The 26027-nt window shown below is 44.1% G+C and overlaps 1 pseudogene; it reads left to right on the top strand.

Moving 5' to 3' along the window:
* Window positions 1–14892: 14892 nt before the first annotated feature.
* LOC147691905 (uncharacterized) lies at window positions 14893–20463 on the top strand (annotated as a pseudogene).
* The last annotated feature ends 5564 nt before the right edge of the window (window positions 20464–26027 follow it).

Genomic DNA, 26027 nt, shown 5'->3' on the forward strand with positions numbered 1-26027 from the left:
ATTTACAGATGTCTGCCACCCTGCGGACAACTCTAGCATTTCCAAGAACCGCTATCACAGTGGTTCCCGGATATCAATTGTAACTTTGATAGATTTGTAAGATTTCGACACATCCCCTAGTTTACAAGTTCTTGTAAATCTGGGTATAGCTTAAAATCCATGGGAGTTGCATGGGAATACCTATTCAACGTCCATGGAACTCCTTCCCATGGCAGAGTAATGCAAGGCAGCTATTTCAATTGCGTTGTGTTACTCCGGGTATTTTAGAGCCACTCAGAGCCACGCAAGGAGGCTTTCCATGGCTTCAAAGATATGCCTTATGGTTTACGTTGCTCTTGCTCCATATTGCATGGTGCAAGAGCAATGCAAAAGGCCTCATAAATAGGCCCCTACATTTCATGCAAAGCAGAACAGAATGTTGCCTTGCTATGTTGGGTTCCGTGAATGTCTAGTAAATCCCGCCAGGATTTATGTATTTCTTCTTCGATCAACCAACCAAAAGAAACTTAACACTGCTTTTGTGGTAACACGAGGACAATGTAGGGCTCTTGACACTGGTGAGACATTTCAACAAAGCTCCTATTAATTACAGCCTGAACGGAACAATGTAATCTTGATAATCAGGTAACTTTCTCATCAATCTTTCATTATCTTTAACCATGTATGTACCCACAAGGTACAAAGCAGTAACTTATTTTCTTACACATAAAATTGCTTTGTCATTGGTGTTGTGTAAACATGGACTATTGATACTGCTTTATGGAGCTCTGTATGATCTTAGGATCAAAACACATTGAAGTTTGGGAAATGTCACATCTACAACTGAATTATCACATTCATTGTTCAATTTGGGTGGAATGACATGTGGGATAACATGTCCTATGTCATATATCTTAGGGATATTAAAAATCAGTGAGGAGTTAATTTATCCTAGCGAGGATTGACTTACAATAACCTTGTAATGCATACCAGAGGGTATTTTAATCATTATAATACATAATCACACCATCACCATTCCCACAAAGCACTTAATTACTTGGTGACTTGCTCATTCATATGAAAGGGATAGCATAGTTGCCATCATGAAGAATAAAAGCATGTTTGTGATACAGAAATATAAACAGGTTTTCAAACAGGGAACGCAGACTTCTATTTAATATATTATTTATATTTAGATATGATCATGACTCTTTGAAATGAGTTCATACTGATGACCACATCACCACTCGGCGTTTGTACAATTGTACAATTAATGGAATGGTATTGACATTTAACACACTTACCATGTTTCTTAGGCAATCAACAGTTTTCTCCAAAATCCCCACCTGCAGTTTTATAGAAGTGATAATGAAATAACCGTTACAAATGGCATACTGAGGCTGTCTCTGCATTCAGGAAAATTGGGAAATATTGCAAGCCCATATTTAAAAGTTTCAGAAAGTTGTAAGAATAAATGTAAACATTTTCCTTCGCCATCCATTCTCAGCCAGAGGCTGGGCGATTAAAAATTATGGGTAGGTGCGTTAAAATAAATAGAAGCTATGTATTGAAATTGTAATGACAATAATCTACTGACAGTTTATAGGTATCAGTTTATTAGTAAATCTCCTACTGCCTTTGTATATATTTCACTCCTAATCTTATCACTGTTCACAGCCTTCCCTGAACACTATTCGCAGATCCTGTACCTAGGAGCTGCCACTAGGAGCTGATTTCGTTATCGTGGGATGGAGTAATTACCATCATCATTATGGAGAGCTTTACTCTTACCATGGCGAGGGTACTCCATCCACCGTATTTACAGATGTCTGCCACCCTGCGGACAACTCTAGCATTTCCAAGAACCGCTATCACAGTGGTTCCCGGATATCAATTATAACTTTGATAGATTTGTAAGATTTTGACACATCCCCTAGTTTACAAGTTCTTGTAAATCTGGGTATAGCTTAAAATCCATGGGAGTTGCATGGGAATACCTATTCAACGTCCATGGAACTCCTTCCCATGGCAGAGTAATGCAAGGCAGCTATTTCAATTGCGTTGTGTTACTCCGGGTATTTTAGAGCCACTCAGAGCCACGCAAGGAGGCTTTCCATGGCTGCAAAGATATGCCTTATGATTTACGTTGCTCTTGCTCCATACTGCATGGTGCAAGAGCAATGCAAAAGGCCTCATAAATAGGCCCCTACATTTCATGCAAAGCAGAACAGAATGTTGCCTTGCTATGTTGGCTTCCGTGAATGTCTAGTAAATCCCGCCAGGATTTATGTATTTCTTCTTCGATCAACAAACCAAAAGAAACTTAACACTGCTTTTGTGGTAACACGAGGACAATGTAGGGCTCTTGACACTGGTGAGACATTTCAGCAAAGCTCCTATTTATTACAGCCTGAACGGAACAATGTAATCTTTTTTTTCAGAACAAATTTTATTTGGGTTTAGCAGTTGACAGAATAGAAAAGAAACACTGCTTCCATTGAAGCAGGAAGACAGTGAGCTTATAAGTGCAATTATAATCAAAATATTCAATCAACATTCCCCTGAACCCCCCCTCCCCGTAATTCAGCCCAGTACCCACCCCCACCCTGCACGGTGTTGACATTGTCCAGAACAGGAGCTTAAGCATCTCAATAACAGCATGTGGTTCAGTTCACTCAGGGGCAGTGTGAATAAGGTCTATATCAGAGGCCCGAGTTGTCGGGGGTCTAGTAACAGGCCCCTATAGTCTGCCCATTTCTTCCAGATCCGATAGTGCTTTTTGGGGCAGCCCCTGGCCTCAAAGATTGGGCGTTCCAGACCCATGTTGAAGTCCATGCCTCGCTTCCACACCTCTACCAGCGGAGCCCTGGGGGCCTTCCAAGCTTGGGCTATGTCCCTCTTGGCCACCGTGAGACCCAGAAGAAGTAGGTGTCATTTGTATCTATTACCCCCTACTTGCTCCATAACATGAAGGAGGCCCAGTTTCGGTGTGCGGGGGAGTTCCCATGCCAAAACTTCCTCGAGGCAGTCCCACACGCCAGTCCAAAATCTCTGCAGCCGTACACATTCCCATACCGTATGTAAGAAGGAGCCTATCGCACTTCCACACCTCAGACACTCCGGAGAGGCTATCAGCCCCGCCTTCCACAGTCGCTCCCTCGTAAAGTACGCCCTATGTAGGTACTTAAACTGGATAAAGCGCAGGCGCACTGCTATCGCTGCTCCCCTAGGGGCCTCCAGGGCTTCCCTCCAGTCTTCCTCCTCCAACTCCCCCAGCTCATCCTCCCAGACCGCCCGCAGTTTAGCAAGAGAGGGGGAACAATGGGTCACCAATGTTTGGTATATAGTCGAAATTTTCTTGGTTTCCAATTCCCCCATAAATATCTTAGCTTCTAAGGGGCTAAATTCTGGTAAGGACGTTATGTCCGCTATTGCGGGGGCCAGAGCGTGTCGGAGCTGTAGGTATCTGAAAAATTGGGACTGGGGCATGTCGTATTCCTCCCGCAGTGCTTGGAATGATTTGAGGGTCGTGCCCTTTAGAACATGGCCCAGCGCCGAGATGCCAATGGCATCCCAGCCTTCGAAGCCCTGCAGTGAAGCCAAGCCTGGCAACCTCCCATTGTGCCACAGAGGAGTCTCGCTCGTTAATCTATTCCACCATCCCATGCAGCGGAGAGCGTCGCGCCACACTCTGAAAACTACCTGGGTGACCATTGGAAGCCTCTTTCGGATAGCCTCCGAGTATAGGATAGTATGGAGCGTGTCCGGGTCCATCATATATCTCTCTAGGGCATAGGTCGGGTCACTTCGATCCCCATACCACCATTCGTTAAGGACAAGCAGGTGCGACGACTGGTAGTAGGACTGGACGTCCGACGTGGCCAGCCCCCCACAGTAGGTCGACAGGAAGCAGGTGCGGAGCGCCACTCTCACCGCTCCCCCAGTCCATAGGAACCGGCCCAAGGCGGAATTCACCTGCCGAAACCACTGCGGCTGAACCGGGTACGGGTGATTCTGCAGTTGGTAGAGGATACGGGGCAGGGCCACCATCTTAAAAATGGCCGAGCGGCCATAGACATTCAGGGGCATCCTGGACCACGTCTGCATATCCGAGCGAATTCTGTCCCAAACTGGCACTATGTTGCGGGACCACGACACTCCCGGTATATCCGTCAGAAAGACGCCTAAGTATTTAAGGCCTCCCGTTGCTTCCTGCAGAGCCGAGGCCCAGGGACCCAAGGTCCCTCCGTCACCCAGGACCCATAATTTCGACTTCCGTACGTTAAGTCCAAGACCGGACACCTCACCGAAAACACGCATTATTTCCAGGACCCTCGGCCCTGATTTATTAAGGTCTGTGAGGAAGAAAAGCACGTCGTCAGCATAAAGGGCAATCCTGTCAGACGGGCCTCCCACCCACTCCACTCCGCGCAATTGGGCATCTATCCTCACCCAAGCCGCGAGCGGTTCCATAGCCAAAGCGAACAGGTACGGTGAGAGGGGGCATCCCTGCCGGGTGCCTCGACCAATGGGGAACGAGCTGGAGACCGCCCCCGCAATCCTGACCGCTGCCGTCAGGTCCGTGTACAGCAAGTGAATGTAAGATAGAAAACGGGGGCCCAGATTGAGTCGGAGGAGGAGCGCTCGAAGATAAGGCCAGCTAAGGGAGTCAAAGGCGCGGTCTATATCCGCCAGCAGAAGGGCCGCGGGGATGCCCGCCGCCCGTACCGCCTCCACCACCAAGTGCGCGCGCCGTATATTATGTCTCGTCGCTCTATGAGGCATGAAACCTGCCTGGTCCGCATGGATCAGATCCGTGATATATGGGAGGAGGCGGTTCACCAAGGCCTTTGCCAGTATCTTCGCCTCAACGTTCAGTAACGAAATCGGGCGATAGGATTCCGGCCTATCTTGGGGCCTCCCTGGTTTGCAAAATACCACAATTTCGGCATGTCGCCAGTCCGCTGGCAGTCTTCCGCGGCCCCTAGCTACCTCCAGGGCCTTCTTATAGCGCATCCCTAATTGGAGATGAAACATCTTCATATATTCACACGGGAATCCATTGGGCCCAGGGGCCTTGCCCGCGTTCAGCCCGCCCAGGGCTTCTCCCAGCTCCTCCGCTGACAACGGAAGGTCCAATCGATCTCGGGCCTCATCCGAGAGTGCTCGGGGTGGAAGGTCCGCGAGGAATTTGTCGATCTCCTCCGCTGGGAGGGATTCCAGAGGGGCATACTGTGTCTCGTAGTACTTAGCAAACGTCCGGGCCAGAACCCCGGGGTCCGAGATAGGGTCACCCACAGCGTCTCGGAGGCCGGGCAAGGGTTGGGCTTGATAGGTATCCTGACACAGCCTATATAGCATCGTGCAAGATTTGTCCCCCCATTGGTAGATTCTGCTCTGTGTAGCGAGCCAAGACTGTCGGGCCTCATCCAGCAAGAGGGAGGTGTACGACCACTGGAGGTGTAGGAGCTTGGTCACCTCGTCTCCACTCTCTCCCGTCAGGCAGTGCGCCTCCTGGCCTCGCACCTGAGCAGCCGCTTCCGCCAAAGCCAACGTGCGGGTCCTACGGTGCGTGGCGCACCATGCGATGTCTACGCCCAAAGCACCGATTTCAGGGCCTCCCACAAAGTCATGGCATCCATACACGGGTCCTCATTCTCCGCCCAGTAGTGTGCGATTGCCTCCCTCATGTGTGATTGGTAGTCATCGCGCTGCAAGTGCCACGTGGAGAGGCGCCAGCGAAACGGCTGTCGTTGCACACCTAGGCTCAATGTCAGCGCGGTCGGGGAGTGGTCAGACAGGCCCCTAGGAAGTATGGAAGTAGAGTCGACCCTTCCTATCCAGGGCTGTGGGACAAACAGGTAATCTAGGCGAGAGAAGGATTTGTGGACCGCAGAGACAAATGTATATTCGCGATTGCATGCATGGTGATATCGCCAGGTGTCAATCCAACCCATCCCCCGCGCCATTCTGCTCAGTCGTGTAATAGTATCAGAGAGCTGACCTCCCCCGGGCCTACAGCGATCAAGTCTCCCATCCATCACATCGTTCCAATCGCCACCTACAATCGTCAGTACAAGTGGGACCTCAGTCCATACATCGAACAGTCGTTCAATCAGAGCATCCTGGAGGGGGGGTGGAGCATACACACTGCCAAAGACCACTGGCTCACTCCCCAGCCTCCCTTTAATGAATGCGTATCGTCCATGTATATCCAGCCACTATCTGTCATGTGTGTAAGGGACCCTGCGATGTATCAGGATAGCGACACCCCTGGACCCCCTCGTGAACCCAGCATGGAACACTTGTTCATATCCATACCTCCGTAAACTAAGGACTTTGGTGCCCATAAGGTGTGTCTCTTGAAGGAGCAAAACATCCGCTTTTTCAGTCTTCCCCAAACGTAGAACCGCACTCCGTTTAATTTTATCAAGCATCCCTCTCACATTCCAGCTCAATATACGCAGCGAGGCTCGCGAAAGACTCGCCCCCTGTCCTTCAGCCACCATCAATCGTCCAAAATCTGAGATCTTCGGGCCACCAAGACCACACACGCACATATCGCTGCCTCCAAGTTCTTGTAAACACCATGCTAGAGCTAGAACCAACTTCCCCCCCCCGCCATCCCCGGGTCCCCAAAACCCCTGATCCCCCCCCTATACCCCTTCCCGCACCCCAAACTGTACCAACGACCCCCCCTCCAACCCCTCCAACCCCCCACCTCATACCTCAGCAACATTGAAGTACCTGTCACGGTGCAGGCAATCTCAACCCTCCAACGGGAGTTCCAAGACCCACTACACCAATGGATCCCACTCAACTACCCACCTCGTACACAACAACCCCCCACCCAACACGTGGGAATGAACTCCGGGAGTAGACCCGCTCTAGCGCGAGCGCCTCCCGACCCACCGCCACCCATGGGCAAGGAAATACGTAGTTCATCTGGAAGTGGCATGTCCATGAGCAGTTTTCAAAAGAGAGGTTACCCCACTGTCGCCAGGGAACAGGGCACAAAGGACAAAAAGTCAAAGAGGAATCCCTGGGATATGTTTGTTAGCCCGTAGTATCTATACCCATACAGTTACACCATAGCCCCTGGATTACAAGTTGCTATAGATCACCGTTAGAAGGGAAGAGATTTGTATAATGATTCCCACAAAGAAAAATGTTTGTTAACAATCTAGTTTTTTTATTAAAATAAAGAAATAGTTTACAATAAAAATACACACATTTAAAATTTCAAAGGAACTTTCCCTGAAAAGTAAAAGTTAATCAGCAAAATATCAGTGAACAATATAAAACAATAAAGCATATGAGTACATTCACATTACATTGCATATCATAAACACAAAGATTTTGTTACTAAAGACAATACATGGAATAAAGAGAAAAGAAAAAAGACCCCTTTTAAAACGGTGGCACTTTGATGTTTTTACCACTATAGATTTCCAGATCCACTAGCTAGAAATGACATGTACACTACTACACACATGCGACAAGAATACATGTACATCCAGTGTGTTTAAGTGGATGTACATGTATTCTTGTCGCATGTGTGTAGTAGTGTACATGTCATTTCTAGCTAGTGGATCTGGAAATCTATAGTGGTAAAAACATCAAAGTGCCACCGTTTTAAAAGGGGTCTTTTTTCTTTTCTCTTTATTCCATGTATTGTCTTTAGTAACAAAATCTTTGTGTTTATGATATGCAATGTAATGTGAATGTACTCATATGCTTTATTGTTTTATATTGTTCACTGATATTTTGCTGATTAACTTTTACTTTTCAGGGAAAGTTCCTTTGAAATTTTAAATGTGTGTATTTTTATTGTAAACTATTTCTTTATTTTAATAAAAAAACTAGATTGTTAACAAACATTTTTCTTTGTGGGAATCATTATACAAATCTCTTCCCTTCTAACGGTGATCTATAGCAACTTGTAATCCAGGGGCTATGGTGTAACTGTATGGGTATAGATACTACGGGCTAACAAACATATCCCAGGGATTCCTCTTTGACTTTATGTCCATGAGCAGTGCCAGGCCTGCTCCATCCGTCAAGGCCCCTCATCAGCCTTATAGGCCCAATTCTGGAATCAGCGTGAGTGTGAGGATCTCAGGATTAAGAGGGGGAAGAATCCGTCCCCTCCGGTGCCTCGGCTGTCTCGTCGCGGGGAGGCGGGCGCTTCTGGGACCGCGACCTCCAGTTGCTCTTGCTGCGTGATCTCCTAGGCGTCCTCGGGGGTCTCCCGGTGGTCGACGAATCCGAGTTCCTCCTAGGGGGAGTGTTCACCTTGACTCGCACCGTTTCGTCTGTCCACTCAAACACTTCCTCCGGGGAATTGAAGAACTGGGTGCGGGATTGGAAGACCACCCGCAGGCGCGCCGGGAAGAGTAGAGCATATGAAATCTTGAGTTCTCGCAGACGTGCTTTTGCCGCGGTAAATGACTGTCTCTGCTGCTGGACTAGTTTTGTATAATCCGGGAACACAAGGATTTTGTGGTTCTCAAACATCAGAGGGTCTTGGGCGCGGGCTTGACGTAGGATAACGTCCCTATCGTGGTAGTTTAGCAATTTAGCAATCACTGAGCGGGGGCGAGCTCCAGTGGGCGGTTTGGGAAGAAGTGCCCGATGCGCCCGCTCCACCACAAAGCAGCGCGACAGGGAGTCCGGGGGGAGCCATCCCTCCAGCCATTGGGTCAGGAAGGCCTCCATGTTCCCTTTTTCGCAGTTCTCCGGGAAGCCCACGAAGCGCAGGTTGTTTCTTCTGGCCCTCCCTTTCCGCATCCTCCACCCGCAGCGCAAGACCCTTCTGGATCCCCTCCATGGCGGCAACTTTCTTCTTGAGAACCACCACGTCGTCTTCAATCTCCGTGATCCTGGATTCTGTTTCGTGATGCGTGCAACCGCATTGCGTAGATCTTGTCGAAGCAGGGTCACGTCGGCTCCAACTGCGCCGATTTTCGCGTCCAGCATGTCCCTCGACTGCGTGATCGCCGCCATCAACGCTGCGTTGTCCGGTCCAGTGCTCTGGGCACCGCCAGAGGCCCCCGCACCCCCACCGGGCCCTGCGAACTTGTCCATCGGGCCCTGTTTGGGAGCGTTGCCACCGCCGCCCCCTCTCGTCATGGCGCAGGCAGAGTAGTACACTCAATTCAGGGGAAGCCAGCAGCCAAGGGTACCACTCACTGGATGTGCGTTCTCCGGTGACGAGCGCCTACGAGGTCATCGGGGTAGGTCGTGGCCCAGGAAGTCTCGGAATGCGGAGCACTCCCCTGCGGATCGCCTGTAAGTCACTATGTGCCCAGTGGCCGGAGATAGTGCTGGGTCCACACGGCCGATGCACCCGGCAACAGGGGCCACTCACTCCGCCACAGGTCTGTGCCACATCTCCCAACTGCTACGCCCACGTGTCCCGGGGCCGCCGGCCAGCTAGCGTCTGTGCGAGGGCGGCGGGGGTCTGTCCAGCTCGCTCCCCTCACCGCGGTCCGATACGGCCGCCGAGCTGGGGCGCACCTATTGCCCAGTACCTGCAGGGTCACAGTTCCAATGAGGAGGGGGGGGGGACCGTTAGGGGAGTCGGTATGGCAGCCAACTCCCTAATGCTGCAGTATGCCTCAGCCCCGCGGCTCGAGCCCGCCGCCGAATGGGGTCAGGCACGGTCTCAGAGTGCCCCCTCCCCCACTGGGTCACACGCCCCACCACCACTCCTCACCCCTCTGCAGTTGATGTCAGGGCGCCTTCTCCGTCCTCCTTCGTCGGCACTATCGTGCTGACCGTCCAGGCGCGGACGGGGTCAGCCCATCCCCCACCGCCACTCCGCAGCTTCTTTTCGCCGGAGCGGCACCTTCCGCCGGCGCACCCCGGCTTCCCCTCACTTCCGGTCGGGTGAAACCGGCAATCGAGGTCCCGGCCGCGGCCAGGAATGAAGGCCTCGTCTCCGTCGGGCCCCCGGCGGCCGTATCTCTCTGGCCCCGGACCGCCGAAGCTCCCAATTCGCCGTCGGGGGGTCGCCACCAGGGCCGCTTATAGCCACTCGGTTTTGGGGGCTGTGTGGTCGGGGCGACGCAGGATATATGCAGAATCAAGATTCGGCGGGACGGAGCTCGTCTAGGCTGCGTCCGCCATGGTCGCCGTCTTGGCCACGCCCCCGGAACAATGTAATCTTGATAATCAGGGTACATTCTCATCAATCTTTCATTATCTTTAACCATGTATGTACCCACAAGGTACAAAGCAGTAACTTATTTTCTTACACATAAAATTGCTTTGTCATTGGTGTTGTGTAAACATGGACTATTGATACTGCTTGATGGAGCTCTGTATGATCTTAGGATCAAAACACAGTGAAGTTTGGGAAATGTCACATCTACAACTGAATTATCACATTCATTGTTCAATTTGGGTGGAATGACATGTGGGATAACATGTCCTATGTCATATATCTTAGGGATATTAACAATCAGTGAGGAGTTAATTTATCCTAGCGAGGATTGACTTACAATAACCTTGTAATGCATAGCAGAGGGTATTTTAATCATTATAATACATAATCACACCATCACCATTCCCACAAAGCACTTAATTACTTGGTGACTTGCTCATTCATATGAAAGGGATAGCATGGTTGCCATCATGAAGAATAAAAGCATGTCTGTGATACAGAAATATAAACAGGTTTTCAAACAGGGAACGCAGACTTCTATTTAATATATTATTTATATTTAGATATGATCATGACTCTTTGAAATGAGTTCATACTGATGGCCACATCACCACTCGGCGTTTGTACAATTGTACAATTAATGAAATGGTATTGACATTTAACACACTTACCATGTTTCTTAGGAAATCAACAGTTTTCTCCAACATCCCCACCTGCAGTTTTATAGAAGTGATAATTAAATAACCGTTACAAATGGAATACTGAGGCTGTCTCTGCATGCAGGAAAATTGGGAAATATTGCAAGCCCATATTTAAAACTTTCAGAAAGTTGTAAGAATAAATGTAAACATTTTCCTTCGCCATCCATTCTCAGCCAGAGGCTGGGCGATTGAAAATTATGGGTAGGTGCGGTAAAATGAATGGAAGCTATGTATTGATATTGTAATGACAATAATCTACTGACAGTTTATAGGTATCAGTTTATTAGTAAATCTCCTACTGCCTTTGTATATATCTCACTCCAAATCTTATCACTGTTCACAGCCTTCCCTGAACATTATTCGCAGATCCTGTACATAGGAGCTGCCACTAGGAGCTGATTTCGTTCTCGTGGGATGGAGTAATTACCATCATCATTATGGAGAGCTTTACTCTTACCATGGCGAGGGTACTCCATCCACCGTATTTACAGATGTCTGCCACCCTGCGGACAACTCTAGCATTTCCAAGAACCGCTATCACAGTGGTTCCCGGATATCAATTGTAACTTTGATAGATTTGTAAGATTTTGACACATCCCCTAGTTTACAAGTTCTTGTAAATCTGGGTATAGCTTAAAATCCATGGGAGTTGCATGGGAATACCTATTCAAGGTCCATGGAACTCCTTCCCATGGCAGAGTAATGCAAGGCAGCTATTTCAATTGCGTTGTGTTACTCCGGGTATTTTAGAGCCACTCAGAGCCACGCAAGGAGGCTTTCCATGGCTTCAAAGATATGCCTTATGGTTTACGTTGGTCTTGCTCCATATTGCATGGTGCAAGAGCAATGCATTTGTGTACTTATACTGCTAGCTAACAACTAATGGGGAAACATTGGTATGGTGGGAGGTAAACAGAATGGGTTAAACTTCATTAATTAACATGAATTTGTGTTTGTTTCCATAATAGTTCCAAAAGTGGCTTCTGAGGCCTAGTTAAAAATGGACGTTCGGGTAAGTAGAGAGCAAGAGCTGGACAGCATAGGCGCGCCAGTAGCCTGCAAGACAGAGTGAACTGCCTGTGCTCGAGGAGGTTCAAGGCTATTATAGCTAGGAACCTAGGATGGGTGCCAAACATGGACGATTGAATGTACTGATCCTGGGAAAGACTGTCCTAAAACAAAGACCCTTTATTTTTCTGCTAAACCATCGAGAAAATGATGTTGTAATGGTGAGATGATCCTCACCCACCCTGAATTTGTCCAATCAGAGTGTGAATAAGTAGTGATAGTTACTTTTTAGATAGATTAAGTTAGGGAATTAGGGTATAAAAACCCCTGGTTTTGTCCAGAAGGAGTTGCTTTTTCGATTTCTTCTGGAAGTGCTGCCCAACTGCTGACCGATTCCTGGATGTAAGACTCTAATGATATTTTTTACTTGTTTGCTTTGCAGGATTAAAGGATAAGACGAGGGTGTTAGTTGGAGGTTGTTGGGAGAGAATGAATTTGGAACTATCTGTTTCTTTACTAAACTTTTACTGATTTCTTGAATAAGCGATTTTTCTGAGCTCTAAATAAAATGATCATTTAAAAAAAAAAAAGATTTTGCTGAATAAATAATAAATTAATGCACAAATGTCAGATGCAATAAAGTTTTTGCTTTTAATAAAGTTGGGAAAATGGAATTTTAAAAGCTGGTCTTGTGATTTTCCTACGCCTAATTTTCTTTCTAGCAGATCCATTGCCACAATGGTGGTGTGTCTGAAATATTAAATGCTTGAATAAAAACCATGGTAATATTGTGATAAACTCTAGGTGTAAATAATAACCGCTTGGATAGAATTTTAGACGCTCCACCAAATGTTACAGTATTTCTCCATTGAGATTCACCAAAGCCTTGAAGCCAGGAGTAAGTGAATAGAGTAAATGCGCAGTGTTATGGGCCCCACTGATGCATGATTTGTGTGTTTAAAGGTTTCAGGGAAAATGGTGAATATTGATTAGAAATGATTTCTGGAGCCGCGCTGTAGCAGTTATTTCTTGGTAGCAGAGTAGTGGTTGCTAAGGAAATTATGTATAGAGTACCATATACAATTTTGACGTATAAATTTATGACTAACATTTGTTGAGTTTGTATTACGTTATATGTAGTTCTGAGAAGGCTTCCAAGTGTTGGGTAAAGCCAGGGCCTCTGTCTGCAGACGGAGGAAGTGTGGCAAGGTAAAGTCGCACAGTGAATAGTCTGTTTCAAAAAAGGAGTATCGCCGAATACTGTGGTGGTATCGTCGCATATCACTGTTTAGGGACATTAGGTGTGAAAGGATAAATGTATAGTGAGGACAGTCTATGAAATTTCAGCCTTCAAGCACAGGGATCATTGCGTATCCTGATTAAAACTTACTGCTGGGAGAGTAGTAGGACTCAACCCGAGCTTGAAAGTAGGGTAAAAAGGAGCGGCGTCTCTTTTTGCTAACAGTAGAGGAATTCTGTGGTGGGTTAGTTGGACGCGCTGCCTACTGGTAAAGCAGAGTTCATGTATATATGAATAGGGTTTTCCGTATGAATGTGTGTAAATGAAATTGCAATACGCGTTCAAGTGAAACTCTGGGATTCTCTCTAAGGAGGTGAAAATGATCTCTGTATGTGTTTTCCTAGAGAAACGAGTTTGTTATTGCCTGATACAAGGGTAAGGCCAGTAGTGTTGCTTTATCGATGAGTCTAAAAATTCTGAGGAGATGAGCGTTGTCTACTCCGGTTACAGAATATTTGTGTGATTGAAAATTCTATCACTTTATCAGCGAAACAGATTAGTGGAATTGTTTTATGTAAGTTACTAACTGGTTTTGTAAAATATCTTGTAAATACGGCTTCTTGAAAAAACCCTGTAAAGGAGGGGTCAGTCAGCGCTGCAGAAGCCGGAGCGCTGGTGACGTCAAAAGTGTCGCGCTGGGATTGGTCCGTGTGACCGAGACAGAGTAGGAGCTGATTGGTTCTTCACAGAAAGCAGCAGAAGCTATTCGTTAAGCACTATAGTGACGTATCGTGTTCTTACTGGTGCATTAGTGCGAACCGCGCTGTGATAGGTTGGTGTTACGGAATCAGCAGCAGAATAGTACGCGATCTTTTGAAAGAAGGAAAAGTTTACCGAAAATGTCATACTACTATTATGATGATGACAAGAAGAAACCTTCATGGTTTAAAAGGCTGAAGAACATGTTTGTGAAAGACAAAGAGGTAGTTACGAGAGAGGGAAAAATACTTCCTTCACCGAAAACACCTGCTTCTTATATGATAACGAAATATGGATATCATACGTGTGTTTGGTTGGATAATTGGATACAGTATACCAAGGATGATGGTGAATTAGATTTTCCAGAAGGAGGATCGTTTGATGTGGAAATTTTGAGAAATTTGAGAGACAAAATGATGAAACTTGAACCGAGACCTAGACCGACTCAGTTTGAAGCACTGGTTGAATGGGAAGATGAGATGCATCAAATGGAAAGTGAGAGGTTGAGCAGGCATCTTAGACCAAGAGGTAGAGGTCGAGATTTATGGGGTGAAACACATGAGACTAGATTGCGGAGATGGAGGAACGGAAGTATGTGTGATGGCATTTATCCAGTCAGATTGGTAGAAGATTGTGAAGGACGAAAATATACAGAGAAGAAAAGGAATATTGAATGAGGGAATCAAAGCTATGGTGAAAGTGAATCAGAGGATGTTGTATCAGAAGAAATATTAAATAGGAGACCGCCACCATATCAACCAAGTTCTTCATGGACTACTCCGAATGCCCCAATGGTAGAAGAAAGAGTTAATGAAATGCCAAGACAGCCATCAAATTTCAGAGATTTCCCTGAGAGAGTAGAAACAAGATATATCCCAAGCACACCAATAGGAGAAGCTAGAATTACAGGTACTCCTGTACAAAATAATGATTCACACAGAATTGTGTTAAGTCCGGAAAGACGAAATGATGAACAGCCAAATATGTCTGATTATGAGCGTTCTGCACATGAATTGATTCAAACCCTGACTAAAAATATGGAAGCTGTAACTGTCCCAGTAACGATAGGACCTGTGATACCAGTATTTGATGATCAGAAAATAAAAGAGCCGAGATTAACAATCCCATTACAACAAAGTTTGCAGAAGGCAAAAGAGAGTACTTATCCTGATTTGTCAGAAATAAGGCGAAATATTAATGTAAATCCACCAGAATTGACTTTTAATCAAAGCTTATCATGTAGATACCCGACAGGAGCAGAATCTGACTCTGCAACTCCAGAGAGGAGTGCAGATAAAATAGATTTAACGCAAACGCCTATGGGTCCATCAGATAAAGAATTGAGTGAATGGATTAAAACGCTAAAATTAAAAGAGCAGGAATCAAAAGTGCTGGATGTGGCCAAATTAAAAGTAGATATGGAGGAATTAATAATTGAAACGATTGGGACAGACAGATTAAAAACTTACCAGGATGATGAGCTCATGTTTTTATGTAAAAGCATAACATGGAGAGCTAAGACAATGTATGATCAACTAGAAGAAGTGGCAAGTGAATATGGAATAGAATTTTCAAAAATAAAATAATTGCAGAAAACGTATCGAGTAGATTTTGCAGAAAGAGACATTGAGAATATGAATACTGCTGGAAGACTAGTTCAGATAAAAGATTTAATTGTGTTGTTGCGTAAATGGGGTGATGTAGGTAAATCAAGTGGGCAAAGAAGAAAGAAGAGAATAGTGATAAATCTACATTTGCCTTTCCGGTTAGAGAAAATGAAACATTGCCAACTGAATTCCCTATGAGAGAAATTCGTGGAGGAGGATATGTACATGTTCCTTCGAGCAGACAAGATATATTGTCATTTACGAATGATTTCCACAGATTGAGAGAAAAACCAGTAGAGTGGTATCGACAAGTTGACAGATTTGTAAAGGTGTCAAAGGTATTGTGGATTGATTTAGATGGATTATTTGATATAGTGGTACCAACAGATTTATGGACAGAATGTAAAATATCTGTGGATTGGCCAAGGGAGGAGTATCCCAGAGATCCGAGAACAGGAGCTCCATCACTTGATGTGATGAGAAAATATGAACAAGTGATAGTGTGGTCAAAGAATAAGATACCTCCAAAAGAAACTGATTGGGTAAAAATAGACAGGACCACACAGGAGCCGAAAGAAACTGTGCCTTCATTTTATGAAAGGTTGTTGTTAGTCTTCCAACAGTGTAGTGGTTATGAGGAATTAAATGAGAAAGATATGAGTCATTTTGTGTATAGGTTTGTATATGGATTAAGACCAGAAATTTCAGACATGGTTAAACATAGCATGATGCATTGGCAAACAAGCTCAGTATATAAGGTACTGAGACAGGCAAAGTATTGCAGTGAAGAAATTGACGCAAAACAGAAAAGGCTGAAAGAGAAAGCTATGTGGGCACAAGTGAAGGTAGTGGAACAGCAGGTAGCCCAGCTAGAGAGTAAGAATACAGGAGATCAAGGTGGTTTTAAAGGCAAACCTAAATTGGTAGGGAACATTGATGAATTGAAAAAGAAAATGCCATGTTTCAACTGCGGCAAGATAGGGCATTGGAAACAAGAGTGTAAATGTCCACCTAGAGTTAATGGGGAACATACATCACTTGAATTCGCAGGTGCAGTTTGAGGTAAATCAACAGCAACAGCAGCAGATAGCAAATCAGCAAAGTCAGGTGCCGCAACCGCCACTGCCATACAGTGGAAATCAGCAGAGATACAGTGCAGAGACCGGATTCAGCGGAGGTGCGCAGGTAAAAAGACCGCAAAGAGCAAATGCGTGTCCTCAATATTGGTTGCAAGAAGAGAATGGCAGTGAGCCGGATGAAAGTTTCTGACGGTGCCTGAGGGAGGAAGAAAAGTGTATGCTTGGAGCCACTCTTGAGGTAGATCAGTCAGGTCCATTTGTGAGCGGAAAGGTGAATGATGTGGAAATAACTTTCCTAGTGGGCACTGGTGCTACCCGTTCTACTGTTGGATCAGTGGAAATTCAAAATCTTCCTCTCTCGGGTGAGACAATCCAGGTTGTAGGTGTAGCTAATAGACAAATAAATACTCCTTTGACAAAACCAGTTGAAAAAGAGATTGGGACATACAAAGATATGCATCGGTTTGTGGTGTGCGACAGCAGTCCTGTTAATTTGCTAGGCAGAGATATACTATGTAAAATGAACTGTGCCATATATTGTTCACCAGATGGCATAGAATTGAAGATAGAATTGAAGATAGCTTGTATAAATTGACAATGCTCATGATTGAGGCAGAGCAAGATAAACTGTTTCTTGTTTTTGATAAAGAGAAAATTCCTGTTGAACTGAAAGAGGCAGTGAAAGAAAGCGTGTGGGATTTCACTGGAAAAGATATAGGGTTAATGAAAGGGGTTGATCCTGTGAAAGTGTCTATAAAAGAAGGGGCAAGCTACCCAAATATACCCCAATATAAAATGACTGCAGAGTCCTTGTAATTCACCGATTATGGGATTGAAAAAGCCGAATGGAACATTTAGGATTGTGCAGGACCTGAGAAAAGTTAATAAAATTGTTGTCCCATGTTGCCCAATTGTTCCGAATCCAGCAGTGATTTTGTATCAAATTCCTCATGATGCAGAATGGTACACAGTGATTGATTTATGCAAAGCGTTCTTTACTGTTCCATTGCATCCAGAATGCCAAACCAATTTTTGCGTTCCGTTTCCAAAATCGTATCCTGGCATGGTGTAGAATTCCGCAAGGGTACACTGAGAGTCCATCGATTTTTAATCAGTTGTTAAAGAAATCATTAGAAAATTTGAGCATGCCGGAGAATCTGTGTTAGTGCAGTATATTGATGATCTTTTGGTTGCGTCAAAAACAAAGGATGCCTGTGTAACTGATACAGTGGCATTGTTAAATCATTTGGCTGAGGAGGGACATAAAGTGTCTCCATCAAAATTACAGTTTTGTCAAAAAGAAGTACAGTATTTAGGACACAAGATTGCTAAAGGAATCAGACAGGTCACAATTGAGAGAATTAAAACGATACAAGGAATGCAGCCACCTAAAACTCAAATACAGGTAAGAATGTTCTTAGGAATGGTAGGTTACTGCCGACAGTGGATACGTGGATTTTCATTGATTGCAAAACCATTGCAGAGATTGACAAAGGCAGACATCAGAGACCCTATTGTTCTGACTAAAACAGAGATGGAAGCATTTGAACAGCTAAAAACTAAGTTGTGTGAAGCACCAGCTTTGGGAATGCCTGATTATGAAAAAGAATTTGAACTGTACTGCAGTGAGCGAGAAGGATGTGCTTAGTCAGTATTAATTCAGAGGCATGGAAGAATGAGAAAACCAATTGCGTATTTCTCAGCTGTTTTGGACCCCGTTGCAAAGGCTTTGCCGGGTTGTCTGAAAGCAGTAGCAGCAACCAGTGTAAGTTTGGAACAAAGTGAAGGGATTGTGTTGGGATTTCCTGTGAGGGTGTATGTACCTCATTCTGTGGAGATTCTCCTCACTACAGCAAAAACACAGTACATGACTAATAGTAGGATGACTCGTTATGAGAAAATAATCTTGGGAGCTGAGAATGTGACAATTGCAAGATGTGTGAATGTCAACCCATCGACATTATTACCAGATACTATTGAGGCAGAAGTAAAAGGTGAGCTAGATCACAAGTGTTTGGATGTTCTGGAGTATTGTACAAAGCCACGTCCAGACATTAAAGATGAACCTTTACTTGAATCAGATTTTGTAATGTTTGTGGATGGATCATGCTTGAGAACAGAGAGTGGTGTTCTAAGTGCTGCATATGCTGTCTGTACAGTAGCAGAAGTGTTAGAAGCATCTTGTCTGAAAGGAATTCATTCTGCTCAGATAGCGGAATTGATTGCTTTGATACGAGCATGTGAATTGGGAAAAGAGGTGAAAGTAACCATAGTGACTGATAGTCAATATGGTTATGGAGTTGTTCATTAACATGGACAGCTTTGGTCCCAAAGAGGTTATTTGACCTCTGCAGGAACACCTATTCGGAATGCTGAGTTTGTGAGGACATTAATAAATGTGATTCAGTTACCTGAAAAATTGGCTGTGGTAAAATGTTCAGCTCACAAGAGGGGTGAGGATTATATCACCCGAGGTAACAATTATGCGGATGCAATTGCAAAGCACTGTGCAAAGAACCAAATTTCAATAAATCGAGAAAAGATTGAAGAACATGTTCCAAGTCCTTTAATGCTAACCACAGTAGTTGAGACTTGGCAAGAAGTGAAACAGATGCAGGAAGAGGCAGGAGCAGCGGAAACGGATATCTGGCTAAAATCAGGATGCAGACAAAGGGAGGAAGATGAAATTTGGGTTTACAAAGATGAAAGACCAGTAATGCCCGATAGTATGATGTCAGATATGGCTCGAATGTACCATGGTCAGGCCCACATTGGGAGGGATGCTATGATTCGTCTCTTCAGACAGACTTGGTATAATCCCAAATTCAATGATTGCTGAAAGCCTGTGTCAAAGATGCTTAGTCTGTCAGCAATTTAATCCAAATAGAAAAACTGTTGTAAGTTTGGAAACCATAGGACGGGAGGGTGGCCCATTCACAAGAGTTCAGCTGGATTTTGTTGAGCTACCTCCATGCAACAGACTTAGATATGTTCTTGTGATAATCTGCTTGTTCTCTCGATGGGTAGAAGCTTTCCCCACGCAGAGGAATGATGGATTAACTGTTGCTAAGCTGTTCTTGCATGAGATAATACCACGCTTCGGGTTTCCGGTGACGATTGAGTCAGATTGAGTCGGACAGAGGCCCGCATTTTCAAAATGAACTTATTCAGATGATCTGCGAAGCTCTGGACATTCGCCAGAAGCTGCATTGTGCATATAGACCTGAAGCTTCAGGAGTAGTTGAGCAAGTAAATGGAACAATTAAAAACAGAATTGGAAAGATGTGTTTGGCAACAGGAAGGAAGTGGCCTGATGCTTTGCCACTTGTTTTAATGACACTGAGAAGCATACCAGACAGGAAAACTGGATTAAGTCCACATGAGATCTTGATGGGCAGGGTGATTAGACAGGCCTATGTACCAGTTGATAAGTTGTTAACCATTAATGATGACATCATACTGGATTACTGCAAAAATCTGTCTGATGTGGTAACTTCTGTGCTCCACCAGGTGGGAACTGATTCAAATTCCAAAGAGAAAAATCCAGCTCATGATCTAGTCCCTGGGGACTGAGTACGAGTGAAAGTTCATCGCAGAAGAAATTGTCTGGTACCAAGGTGGCAAAGACCACGTCAAGTTATCTTGGTCAGTACTACTGCAGTTAAGTGTGCTGGACTGAAAAGGTGGGTTCATGCTAGTCACACCATCCGTGTGCCTGAACCTGAATACCCATACGACGGTGAAAGTACAATTGACTTTGATTCTGAAGGTGAACCAGAGAGGGATCCAGATATTGAAGACCGACAAGAACGTCGACATCTGGAAGTATCAGAAGCCAGTTCTGCATCTGAAGGTGACGGTGAAAGGGAGATTATTGAAATACCAGATTCAGAAGATCAACTTGAAGGTCGAGAATCGGTAAAGACAGACACCAGTAAAGACGCAAAAGAAAGTGAAGAGAAAGTTGTTGAAAAGAAGAAAACTGAAACGCAAACTGAAGACTCTGGAAGCAGGAACGGAAATCCTGAGACTGGGGAAGAGGAAGTAACTCACGATAAGGATGAGATTCCAAGTACCAGTTATGAAAGTGTTCCTAACAGAGTAACAGTAGAGAAAACTAAAACTGATGAAGACAAAGACATTGTGAAGATCATAATCCATGATACAGTAGAAGACACTGAAAGTGAAACTGATGACAGTGCAGACGGTGACTCCATTAAGAAAAAGCACAAGAAAAAGAGCTTGGAGAGTGGAGCATAACACAGTAGAGCCAAAGACCAAGAAGGTCTGCAAAGGAGACAATTGGCCTAAAGGAGCTGGTGGATTGAGATTCAAAATAGTGAACAAAACAAAAGAACAAAAAGAGCAGGTAAACGAGATTACCAGCCAGAAATAAACATTGGGAAAGAAAATAGAGATTGTCCAAAGGCCAAAAAGAGTAAGACGTCAAATCAAAGATACAAATCATCTGAGTGGACATATATTGTTCTGCCACCAATTGTTGAGGTAAATAGCAGTCAAAGAAAATCTGTACGACCCAAAGCCAATTGGAAAAAGTGAGTAAGAAAGTCAATTAAGAGAAAAGAAATAGGTGCTCAAAGTATATGATATTAAAGTAAAAAGTCTGAAGTCCTGTGAGACGGTTTATGTAAATATAGGAGAGGTCGGAGTTGACAAAAGGTCGAAGAAAAACTAATTATAGCATAATTTAGAATAGAAATTAACACAAGGTCGAAGAAAACTTGTTAGAGTGCTAAGTGGTGTCAAATTTATAGGTGACATAAGGTCGAAGAAACGGTGTTAGGAAAAATGGCAATGAATAATCATAAAATGAAATGTTCGATTTTTAGAAAATGGTGCAGATGCTTTATGATATGTATGGGGTTATTGATTATATTGTGGGTAATTTTAGCTATTGTGATTCCTTTCCAAAGTAATTTAACAAAATTAAAACCAAATGTGAGTTCAAGTAAACTGAGTGAGAAATAAACAGGTGCATGAGACTCATGTGTATAAGCCAGAATTGCATCAAGATAGGTCCATCACCGACTATACCAAGAACACTTTTTCAAAGTTATTGCTTGAATACATAAAAACTATGAATGTTGATGACTGTTATGTTGTGTAAAATTGCCGTACAAAAGGGGGTGGTAATGGGCGGAGCATCTGAACCAATCAAACACTCACACCCAGTCAAAAGATCTGGTTTTAATCCATCACCGTTCTTTAGCCCACTCTGCCACCCCAGTTCAGACATGGCTATATGCAAATCAGTCTGACCCTGTGCCTCATGGGAACAGTCCAGCCCGAACTGCCAAGCCATGCCTTCCCTGGACCGAAAACCAGCTTCCGAGGACCGGTTTCTGGCATTCCAGCCGTCTTCAGCCCGGCTTGCTTGAATCCAGTAGCAAAGTGAGCAAGGGACTCACGTCTGAGCATACCCTGCCACACTTATGGCAGCCAAAAGCGGTACAAAAAGGGGTGGTAATGGACAGAGCATCTGAACCAATCAAACACTCACACCCAGTCAAAAGATCTGGGTTTAATCCATCACCGTTCTTTAGCCCACTTCCGGTCCAGGGAAGGCATGGCGTGGCAGTTCGGGCTGGACTGTTCCCATGAGGCACAGGGTCAGACTGATTTGCATATAGCCATGTCTGAACTGGGGTGGCAGAGTGGGTTAAAGAACGGTGATGGTTTAAACCCAGATCTTTTGACTGGGTGTGAGTGTTTGATTGGTTCAGATGCTCCGTCCATTACCACCCCCTTTTGTACTGTGTAAAATTGCCAGCATCAGTATCTGAAGGGGTGACCTATCAACACCTTCCTCTTACTTATGGAGTAACATGTAGTGTAATTGCAAGTTTGTTTTATAAAACTGGGAAGTTGGAATATCATTATTCCAATGTGGATGAAATATTTGCAAAATTAAAAATTGACAATACATTAAATAAAAGAAAACATGCAGAGGTAATGGGAGAATATTTCCTAGAAGTAGACGAGTTAACGCATGAATACGCTTTTAATCATAATTTGACATGTAAAATGAGAGTTGAGGAGAAAGCATTCTTAAATATGGTTGAGGAAAGAAGAATTGCTTACAAACGAAATGAGAAAATGAAACATGCAAAGTCTAAATATTACACATTTGATGATGAGAATATTGAGGATAAGAATGTGAATGTAGCAATAAACATAGATGCACCAATGTTGGGAACATTTTGTATTAGAAGAGACAACTCAATGTATGACAATTATTTTGTGGGTGCAAGTCAATGTGAAGATACCTATAGAATTATAGGGGGTTGGGGATTTAAAGGAGGAAATGATCCTATTTTCCCTGGAATTTATTTCACTTGTGGGAATCGAGCCTATTATAGATTACCAGACCATTGGTATGGGACATGTTATGTGGGTTTGGTCTTTCCTAAAATTTTCCATGTAGAGTAGATAGAAGTACTAATGGAAAGCATGAGAAAGGTAAAGTTCTAAGTCGAAAAAGAAGAGAAAGTGTATTAGAAATAATAGGTGATGTATTTGGAGCACTGATACCAGCAGTGGGAATTTCGTTTAATGCAAATAGAATCAGAAAATTGTCCACAATTGTTGATCGACTATCAACAGACACAGCAGGAGGATTCCTAATGGTAAATACTGAAATGGTTGCTATGAGAGCTATGGTTATGCAAAATCGAGTTGCCCTTGAGATAATTTTAGCAAAAGAGGGAGGAGTCTGTGGGATTTTGAAGGTGCAACATTGTTGTACTTATATCCCAGATAAAAGTCGGAATATTGAAAAGTATATTATAAACATTACAGATTTGCATAGAGAAATTGAACCACTGGAGGTTGAAGGTGTCCTTGAAAAGCTGGGTAAAAGTTTCTCAGCAATTAAGCATTTGTTTCAAGAAATAGGTAGTTCAATTATAGGTAAAATACTAATACCGATAACAATCTTAGTGATAATAGTTTTCATGATAAGATTATGCTGTATATACAAAGGTAGAAGAGATTTTAGAATGTCAATAAGAAAAGGAAATGAAGAACAACAGGCAAGAATGAGAGAAAAGAATGAGATAGAAATGGAAGAAATAAGAGAAAAGATTTTCAAAGACTCAAAAGAGAAAGAAACAAAAGTATGACAATTTCAGAGCTTGCATGCAAGAACTGGCAGCCTGGATGTCCGCCAACTGCCTGAAACTTAATGGCAGCAAAACCGAGGTGCTCGTGGTGGGGGGATGCCCATCTGTGTGGACGTCGGCGTGGTGGCCATCTTGCCTTGGAGAGACACCCGTTCCTTGCCAGGAAGCCAGGAATCTTGGGATGTGGTTGGACACTAATCTTGACTTCGAATCCCAGATTGGTCGTGTGGTGGGGACATGCTTTGGAGTCCTAAGAACTCTGAGAAAGGTCTTGGACTTCCTGCCCACTTCCGCTCGTCGGACGTTGGTGCATGCCTTAGTCACCTCACGCCTAGATTATGGCAATGTGCTGTATCTGGGGGCCACGGGAAAGGCTCTCAACCGCCTACAGGTGCTGCAAAATGCCGCCGCTCGCCTTATTTTAAGGCTTCCTAGAAGATCTTCCTCCAGGGCAGCACTTCAGGCTCTGCACTGGCTGCCTGTGAGGAGCAGGGTGGAATTCAAAGCCCTCGCTACGTGTCACCGAATTCTGGGTGGCAAAGCCCCTGCCCCGCTACAGAGCCTGGTGACCAGGTATGAGCCCACTAGAACTCTGCGCTCCTCCTGTACAGGCCTCTTGAAAATTCCTAAAATCAGAAAAGCGCGTATGGGGGGAAGGTCGTTCAGATTTTTGGCACCGAAGCAATGGAATGACCTTCCGTCTGAGATACGCCAGGAGGCATCAGAACCTCTGTTTAGATCTAAACTTAAGACCTACCTTTTCAGACGGTAGTTGGCTGCGCTAGCTGTCCTACTGCTTACCCCACTATTATAGCGCGGGGACACGCCTGCAGGCGTACACCAGGCGCTCTACAAATGCCCCTAATAATAATAAAAATAATAGATGATACTAAACAGAAGGCGTTGAAACATGTTCTGCTAAATTTTCCAACATTTTGAGAAATATTTGGTGATAAATCACCAGATGAGGGAATTGATGGAGCAAGGTGGCAAACACAACATTTTGTGTACCCCTCTCGAAGTTAATGTCCCATAACGTTAACAATTATTAATAGTATGTTTTGTGAAATTAACCAATCATAGAATAAGATGCACACATTATTTTTTTATTATTATACACAAGAATACTAATGCAATAAAACTAGCTAATATGTATTGTCATGGTGTTGTGAACTAATGTGCAGTTTAGTTGTAAACAAACGCAATCTAAATGTGCTTATTGTATTCGTTTGTGTTATGGAGTGGTCGAAAATGTAAGTATAAAATGCATTTGTGTAGCTTATACTGCTAGCTAACAACTAATGGGGAAACATTAGTATGGTGGGAGGTAAACAGAATGGGTTCAAATTCATTAATTAACATGAATTTGTGTTTGTTTCTATAATAGTTCCAAAAGTGGCTTCTGAGGCCTAGTTAAAAATGGACGTTCGGGTAAACTGAGAGCACGAGCTGGACAGCGCAGGCGCGCCAAAAGTCTGCAAGACAGAGTGAACTGCCTGTGCTCGAGGAGGTTCAAGGCTACCATAGCCCGCAACCTAGGATAGGTGCCAAACATGGACGATTGAATGTACTGATCCTGGGAAAGTAATGTGATGTAGCCACTCAAGGAAGTGGCTAGGCCAAAGACTGTCCTAAAACAAAGACCCTTTATTTTTCTGCTGAACCATCGAGAAAGTGATGTTGTAATGGTGAGATGATGCTCACCCACCCCGAATTTGTCCAATCAGAGTGTGAATAAGTAGTGATAGTTACTTTTTAGATAGATTACGTTTGGGAATTAGGGTATAAAAACCCCTGGTTTTGTCTAGAAGTGGTCGCTTTTTCGATATCTACTGGAAGTGCTGCCCGACTGCTGACCGATTCCTGGATGTAAGACTCTAATGATATTTTTTACTTGTTTGCTTTGCAGGATTAAAGGATAAGATGAGGGTGTTAGTTAGGGGTGTTAGGAGAGAATGAATTTGGAACTATCTGTTTCTTTACTAAACTTTTACTGATTTCTTGAATAAGCGATTTTTCTGAGCTCTAAATAAAATGATCATTTTGAAATAAAACTTAAGATTTTGCTGAATAAATAATAAATTAATGCATAAATGTCAGATGCAATAATTTTTTTGCTTTTAATAAAGTTGGGAAAATGGAATTTTAAAAGCTGGTCTTGTGATTTTCCTACGCCTAATTTTCTTTCTAGCAGATCCATTGCCACAATGGTGGTGTGTCTGAAATATTAAATGTTTGAATAAAAACCATGGTAATATTGTGATAAACTATAGGTGTAAATAATAACCGCTTGGATAGAATTTTAGACGCTCCACCAAATGTTACAGTATTTCTCCATTGAGAT

The sequence above is a fragment of the Lissotriton vulgaris genome, chromosome 9 (assembly GCF_964263255.1).
Source record: "Lissotriton vulgaris chromosome 9, aLisVul1.2, whole genome shotgun sequence".
In the NCBI taxonomy this organism is placed as follows: domain Eukaryota; kingdom Metazoa; phylum Chordata; class Amphibia; order Caudata; family Salamandridae; genus Lissotriton; species Lissotriton vulgaris.